We start from the raw sequence: 8,274 nt of genomic DNA, 5'->3' as shown, positions 1-8,274 counted from the left end.
TGATCCTGTTTTGATGGTTTTGCTTCCAAAACAATGATTACAATGTAAAGTTCCCAGAAGATTTACTATGATAGTATTACCTAGATTATACAGTCTAATTTGTAAGTGAGTAACATCTCAAATTAACTGTTGCAGTGGCTTGTTGGCCTTCCAGAAAACTTTATATGGACTTGTATTAATAGCTTTCTATATAAGTAAAAAAAGCCCCAAACCAAACAAACGAAAAAAAAAAAAAATCTTGGTAATTATTTTATAGAATTGAAGAGTTTTTGTTAATCTTACTAGTCTTTCTGGGGAATTGAGGTATGGTAGCAGTTGATAATTAATCTGAGTAGCTAGCCAAAGTAACCTGTGAAATTTTTTTCAGAAGAAAAATAAGCTTTGGGCAAAACACACCTCTTCCACCCCCACTCCAACCTGCGTTGTGTGTTAAATGAGTCAGAGGCTACTTCTGTTCACTGCTACATAAAAAGCAAATATCTCACTGGCATTTAAAGTAATTAAACGTTGGGTGTCCTGTACCCTGTGCCAAGAGAAATCTGCCTGCCTTGTCCTGGAGTGCTCCCTGCCCTGTTGCAGCCAAGAGCAATGCCTTCTCTGACACTATTCCAAGAATCCTACCCATCTAGAAAAACTGTTTCATAGAAGTTAGGAAAACTTGGGAAATAATTTTTACTATAGATACTCTGGTCAGAGGACATTGGTGATTGGAGTGTCAAGTCAGTGCACTAAATCGGGCTTTTCCAAATAGCTTTCCCAAAGTAAGCACTTGGTATTGTGGGAATGCTGATTCCATTTAACTTGCCCAATTCAGTATTTTGGCATATGTGATTTAGAGCACGTGTGTTCCAGACACTACTGGCGTAAAAAATCATTGGACTATGCTCAGTGATGATACTGGCTCGAGCCTCCTTTTAAATCTTAAGCAGTATTAATCTTCTGACTTAGGATGCAGAGCAAGCTATCTTCTATGTGCACTGAGGCATTCATAACAAGTCCCAAAGTACCTGTGAATTGTCAGTCACTCAGTTAAATGTAAATGCTTTTCGATACTGCATCATCTTAATGCTCAGTTAGTATTGGCGAGAGAATTGGCTTACGCTGATTAGTGCTTTGTAGTCAGCCAGCGCTAGCACTTTGGGCTGATACCATTCAACACAATCATTCTCCTTAGTTTTGGATATCTGTGTATAAACTTTGAAGTAAAGAAATACCATCGCCTGCATTTTTATCATACGGGAGCAGCAAAGATGGTTGTCTGTAGCTCTGTAGTGTCAGTTCTCGCTCCAGCCACTTGCAAATGTAACAGCAAAGCAGAAGAAAGCTGCGTGCTGGGAAGTAGCTTACCTAGACTGAAAAATGAAGCTTTACGCAAGCTATAGAGTGGAGGTACAAGACTCTTGCAATCTGTCTAGCATCTGTCCCCAGACTTCCTATTGTGCTGTGGGAACAGCAGAAGTCAAAGTAGAAACTAAATTTTTTTGGGGGAAAAGAAAACACAACCTACTAATCCCCACAGCGTAAAACCATCACCAAAGCCGCTGAAAAGACAATGCTTGTGCTGCTTCTCGTGCACATTCAGCTCAGTTGTTCTTTTCCATGACTCCAACTACTGCAACTTGAAAAGAGGGGTCCTTTAGCCTCATAACAAACGTCATTTTGAAGTCACTGTTTCTTTTACCTCTTATTATGTGTGTTGTCCTCTACCCAGGTGAAGGCGACTGCATGCTTGTGTAGCCGTGGCCACGTAGCTGTTCATGGGGAGTGTGTAGGACTCTTTCATTCTCAGCAGAATATTTGTGTTGCTGAACTGGTTTTCAGACACGCCAGGGGAAATGGCATGTCACGCCTTGGGTATGTGCCAGCCATTTGTTGCGGGCAGACTGAAACACGGTCTGGTTTTTCTTTGCCCTGTGTTTCTGTATTTAGCACTATTTTCCTCTAAAACCATCCTGAGAGGTCTCCAAAGTCCAGCACAGTCATAGGCCTAGACCTCAAGATACTGAATAAGAATCCTCTAGCTGACGGAGTGTTAGTGGTACGTTCACATTAAAACAGAGAGCAAGCCTTAATAAAAGACAGCCCAAACAGGTACAATACCCATGTGATAGGTGCTTTAGTGTTTTACAATTTCCAGGCAGTTTGCATGAAATTCTTTTTGAATATACTGTTCTTGTTAACTGCCTTATAGGACCGCATGTTCAAATGTGCTGTACCCCTGTAAGCAACATTTTTTAGCTCTAGTTGAATGCAAACCCAAGGGAAGGTCTGGCTTGTGGTTCTCTTAATCCTGCTGTTCTGTGATTCTAAAGGTAAGTCTGAGGCCGCAGTTTCATCAGATGGTAAATGTGGTTGTAGAGCACGTGGGGGTCCAGTTAAAAACAAATGTTGCAGCCACTGACAACATATAACATTGAAATGACAAAAAAATCAATCTAAAAGTTCATTCCAAAAATCTGGAGGCAGGAAATCTGTCGCAGCAGAGATATCTTGCCAGGCAAGATATATATATATTTTTTTTTTTTTTTTTTTTCTTCAGCACTACCTTAAGTTTGTGCTGGAGTGATAATCGTCTGCTCTTCTAAGGCCGGCAAGAAGCCAGCATCACAGCAGTGTCCTGTTTTCTGAGTGCAGTGGTCACACCTGATCTAGAACAAGCGGTTGCTGTTGGGCAATCCCGCAGCGAGCAATTCTATGTGAACGTCTCTGTTGAAGGAGCTTTGCTCTAGAAGAACACTGAAAGTATTCATTTTAGTGCAAGAAATGAAGACACAGATCTATAGAAAATCATATGAGAGAAGCACATTGTTAAATTCTCTTATCCAGGATTTTTACTGTGCTAGCCACAATGTTTCCCTTAAATGTATGTGACTGGGGAAACTGCTAACGAGCCAGACCAGCTATAGCTGCACAGTAGATTTATGCCAGGTCAATCAGTTCTGTATTTAATTCATTAACTTTCTGTATTGCTATTTGGTGCTTGCTGGTGCTACGCTAGAGGGAAGAGAAGCAGGATGAAAGCAGTAAGGCAACACATCCAGAGGGTGGTCGCAGGGCAGCTGTGTTGCCATACGTCACTTGGAGTCCACCTGCCTCCTGCTCAAGGTACGAGTTGGTTTTGGTGTGCGATGGCAAAGCTGCTGTCAAAGGAGTGCCCTGAGGTGCCAGGGACTGGGCCGCTCGGGGGGGGGGGTGGGCGGGTGGCTGCAGAAACAGCGACAGTGTCGTGGACATGCGTTAGGTACCCATACCTGCTACAGGCGATGCAGGACAACGAAGGCAAGGTGAAAGTCAAAGGCAAAATGACAGGTAGTTTTTATACATATCGGCAAATTAATGTGAAATCTCAATTTTTTCAGTCTTAAGTCTTGTAAAACAAAATAAAATTCAAACTCGTGTTCAAAAATAAGTCTACTTAGTTATCACACACACACCACCCCACCCCCCTCCCAAGACAAATGCTGTAAGACTACTTCACTCCAGTGGAGATGCTTGTTGAGGGGTTTGGGGGGTGAGGTTCTGGGGGGTGGAAGGTGTTGGGCCATCTCCAGCCTTTCCATGTTCCTGCTCCTTGCAGGACACCACCTTTTTTCTATAAGACTTTTTTTTTTTTTTTTTAAAAAAAGCTTTTAAAAATAACAGCTCATTTGTTCTAAGGCCGGTTTTATTTTATCCTTTAGAAATACCTTTTTTCCATTCTCTTTGAAGTTGTACATCTGCTATTGCAAACAACACGGTTATTTCCAGGACTAAACAAGAAGTGCTGCGTAATCCAGTCATTCCTGTGAAATCTCATTTTCTGAAGTCTCTTAGATATAGAAATTGCTGTCAGCAAACTCATGAGCCTCTCGAGAAAGCTCTGAGCTGTGTGGGTGATTTTGACTTTAGAGCTGGATTGGAGGAATTTGAGAGACAAAGCAAAATAGACAAAATAGGCTCTTTTCTGCAAGAGCCAAATGGAGACTAGTTTTCTTGAGGCCTGTGAGATTTCGGGTCTCTGATGAACAGTCTCACTCTAAAATATCTTTATAGAAGGAATTCTCCGTAAGTTTCCTGTAAGAAATTAGAGGTAAATATAGTATGTTAAACCTGAAAGTGCAAGTTTAGGAGTGGACAGGTTGTGTCCATGGAGATCGTTCACCGGTGGTACTATAGGCACTGCCTGGGCAAATGCTCAGCCCCGCAGGGAGGAATTTTGTATTGCCAGGAGGGTAAAAGTGAGGGAGAGAGGAGGCAAAACACTTGCAAATATGTGACTGTGTGTGTAACTTGCTGCTTGGGAGACTTTCTGTATGGATTAATGGATTTAAACCAAACTTCTTTCCTTATACCTGTAGTTTCTGTATTTGCTCAGGGTCCTGTGAGTTGAGGCTTGGAAGAAACAACCTCCTGAAGCCAAATGTGTTGTGAACACAATCCAACGGTATCTTCCTTTCATCTTCTCAGTCTGATGTATCTGCTGGTGTTTTAAATGTTCCGAATGCCGGGTAGATAAACCTCCTGGCTCTCAAAAGGTCTAGGAGACCGAGTTGCATAGTCAGAGCAGCGTTCAGGAAGGGGCACTGTGCACTGGCAGAGCAGGGCCAAACCTCTCGCCCAGCACATCTGCGGGGACGGGTCTGGCAGCGCGCTCCTGGGTGTGTGTCAGGGCAGCCGCTCGTCATTAGGAAATCAAAGCTCGGACCCTACTCAGCCTCTTCAGCCATTCTCTAAAATCACTCTTTGTAAGTTTGGAAGGACAGAAAAAGCTCAGGAGCGTAACTAAACCCTCGCTCTTGTTAGCACTCACTAACGGCTTTATGTAAGTCCTCGGCCTTTTCTTAATGGAAGCTGAGTTGCGGAGGAGCCTTCGTCTTGGTGATTCCTGTTTTGAAGTGCTATCCTGGGATAAGGGCTTTTCATTTCTTTTGAAGATGCTACTAGAAGAAAACTCATTAGACAAGTGGAGTTACAAATTGCTGTGGCTCTTGTGGTTTGATACCGGTTTGGAGAGCATGATCATGCAATGCAGCTTTGCTTTCTGCTTTGCCATGTGGCACCAGGGCATTTACCAGCCTGAGGCATCCCAAACAGATGTGAAATATTTAGCTTTTGGGATTTATTCTTTGTCTTTTGCCTTGCTGCACAGTGTGACAGACTTGCAAGTCCTACAGATGAGTCCTTTCCAGGCATCAGTTGTGATCGCAGTGTGGCAAACCTCCTGGTTTTTGCTTGGGGGAAAGGGAAATGCAGGAAGGTGAATGCCCACAGAAAAGCCCACCACAGCCCACCTAGAGGTAGAAAATGCGAGAAGAAGGATGGGGCCTGCTGGGCCCTCAAAATGTTAACAGACCTGGTGTTCAGGCAGAGAACAGGATGAGCAAGCGCCCGAATTTGGGGTGCTCTTGCAGAGGAACATCGTGCTGTCGGCTCTTACTTGGTTACTCAGTACCAGCACTGCAGCAAACTCCCAGCGGGCAGTGTCTGTGCCAATGGCTTGGGCAGCTGGGTTCAAAACCAGCTGTGGACTACGATTAAAGCCAACAGACTGACATATAATTATAATAATAATAATAATAATAATAATCTGTTGGAAGGGTGGCATCAGATGCGAAGGGTCTTGCTGCTTCCAGGTGGAAGTGATGAATTGTTTCCCTGGCCCAGAGGAAGAAGAGTTAAAACCTTATTTAACATGCAGGTCCTGATTCAGCAGAGCACATAGCCATGTATTTTAGGTGTATGGACACTCTCCAAAGCGTTATGAGAGCTACTCATCCTTCGAAAGCAAAGCATATCACTAAGACCCCTTCTGAACCGGAGCCACCCCACTTCTCACAGCATTGTGTCCCAGATTTCTGGTGTTTCGCTCATCCTTTGTATTTTAGCATATCGACCTCCAGTCTGCCTTGAAGAGAAGCCATCGGGCAGGAGGCTGCTGCAGGGCTGCAAGTGGCAAGAGGCTTTTTTGAAAGGCACATTGAGAAAGTGGGATTTGCTATAAAGACACAGTGAATGCTGTATTTGTGTCAAGGCCAGGAGTGAGTGGCAGAAGGTGAGGGGAAGGGATGGAGTAGACATTTGGGACCCTGAGTGTGTCATGCACCTAATAAACCAGTTACAACAAGTGAATAAATGCCTGTTGGTCCCTCTCCTGGCATGCCTGTGGTCGGGAAGCGGATTTTATGGTCAACTTGAATTTTGGGCCTGGTGAAAGAGAATATATCTGATGTTTTCTATACATACGTGTCATACGTTGGTTAAAATGTCATTAACAGAACTTTCTTCTGCAATAGAAGTAATTCTGGGTATTTCTGAGAGTAACACAGGGCATGCATAAAAGCTTTCCCAGTAAATCATGTAGCACTCTCTGCATGACAGGTTCTTCTGGGGTATTACTCCAACTATCAGGCTGTGGGGGAAAAATAGGATTATACCAGGTGTATTCTTGAACCTTTAAAGTACAGTAGGGTGCAATGCAACATGTGCTTTATCAGGTTCTGAGGCTTTTGCCAGCAGAAATTCTCAGACCAAACTCATTATGGCTGATAGCTGAAAACAAGCTGTCGTTACTTAAAAATAAATAAGAAATGCCTGATTTGAGAAAACTTGATTTATTCAAAAAGGGCTGAGATAAACACACTTGAATTTATTCTTGCTTTCTACATTAGAGTAATTGCTTGGAATTACACCGGTTAAATTTGGTTCAGAGGAGATAGATAAAAATTAGCCACCTGTTGAGGAATAAAATATTTAATCCTGTTATATAGTAGTTAAACTTACTTGAACATAATAAAACATGGTAACCAAGACAATGACATGGAAGTGTTATCAACTACAATTTCTGTGTATAAAAAGCTTGCAAACAGGCTCCCATGTAGACACGCTTTATCTGTGTGTTTGAGTGCGAGCCTGTATGTGTATAATTGCATTGTAAAGTCTTTTCATTTGGCTTAAGTAAGTTATGTACATATATACAGACAGTACTTCTGTTGTACTCTGCATGTTAAGAACGGATTTAGGGGCACAGCATCTGACACCACTTGAACCCAATTCTTCTGATAGGTGATCGACTAGCAAAAACTGGAGCAAAAATAGGGTTTAGGACTTTGTGTTTCTGGATAGCCGCAATTCAGTTGTATGTTGAGCTACCGGGGTTAAAAAAAAAAAAAAAAAAAGCCCTTTGCCCACTGTTTGTGGGAAATGGAAATACTGTTGTGGGGTTTATGCAGTCGGATCTGGAGTTGTGCTGTAACTGCAAGTTTATTAAAAATTGGCATCTATAAAATAGCATGTCAGCTAACAAAGTCAAGCAGAAGCTTTTAGAACAAGATCAGATAGCTAATAATCTAAACCGGTGGTTTTTGCCAGTGATTGATGTTGAATCAAACTGTTGCTATACTGATAAAGCATGCTTCTAATTGTTCTAGGTTTATATAAAGAGCAAAGAGTGGGGATATTGTGCATTAAAGCAACTGCTTTATGGCTTTCAGAAGTTATCTGCTTTTTGTACTGAACTCTGAGCACTCTGCTCTCCCCTTTCATTAGTTTATATACTATTAATGATATTTATTTTCTCTCCTTTCTTCTCCCCATCCTGATTGATTATTTTGGTGTCATGCCGTGGCGAATAATTTCTTTTGTAGCTTAGGAAAGTCGAAAACAAATTCCTTAGGTATTTAGCGTTTCACATCACTGGTAACTTAAAACCTGTTCAACGATGCAGTAAAACATCAAAACCACCCTTAACAGAATCACAATCAAAAGCCTAAATACACATTTTTCGTTTTCTCCTCCTGCCTGGCAGGACTCCCGCTGCATTACCACGCAGTTGAGAGAAATGGGTCTGGAAAGTAAACTCATATCCTCAGCATGGAGCCGTTAGGTAAATATACTGTGTTTTTTACATTTGATGCTATGGTTTCATAAACATGGGTAACAAGCTCCACCAGATGCCCAAATCAGAGATTGTTGTTAATGCAAATATCCTTGTATGGACACTGAATGGGTGGATGATGACATTTGCATACATATAGAGCTTAATCTGGAATCACGGGGCAATTTTTTGCACAAAACTGTATAAATTTGCTAAAGCATTCTCTCTCTAGTTCAGAACAGAGCTTTTTATTTACAGCTATTCCAATCTGCATACAGCATATTTTTCAGCAATCTTTTCCTGCGATGCAGTCTATTGCTTTAAAGAGGGTCAAATGCAGTCACTGACATATGGAAATAATGCCTTATTGCACAGGGTTTCTGGTGCCTGCTACTGTTGTAAGACATAGTTTCTCTCTAGTG

The sequence above is a fragment of the Platalea leucorodia genome (assembly GCF_965183815.1).
Source record: "Platalea leucorodia genome assembly, chromosome: 11".
Taxonomy (NCBI): domain Eukaryota; kingdom Metazoa; phylum Chordata; class Aves; order Pelecaniformes; family Threskiornithidae; genus Platalea; species Platalea leucorodia.
Note: the sequence above shows the minus strand (reverse complement) of the source record.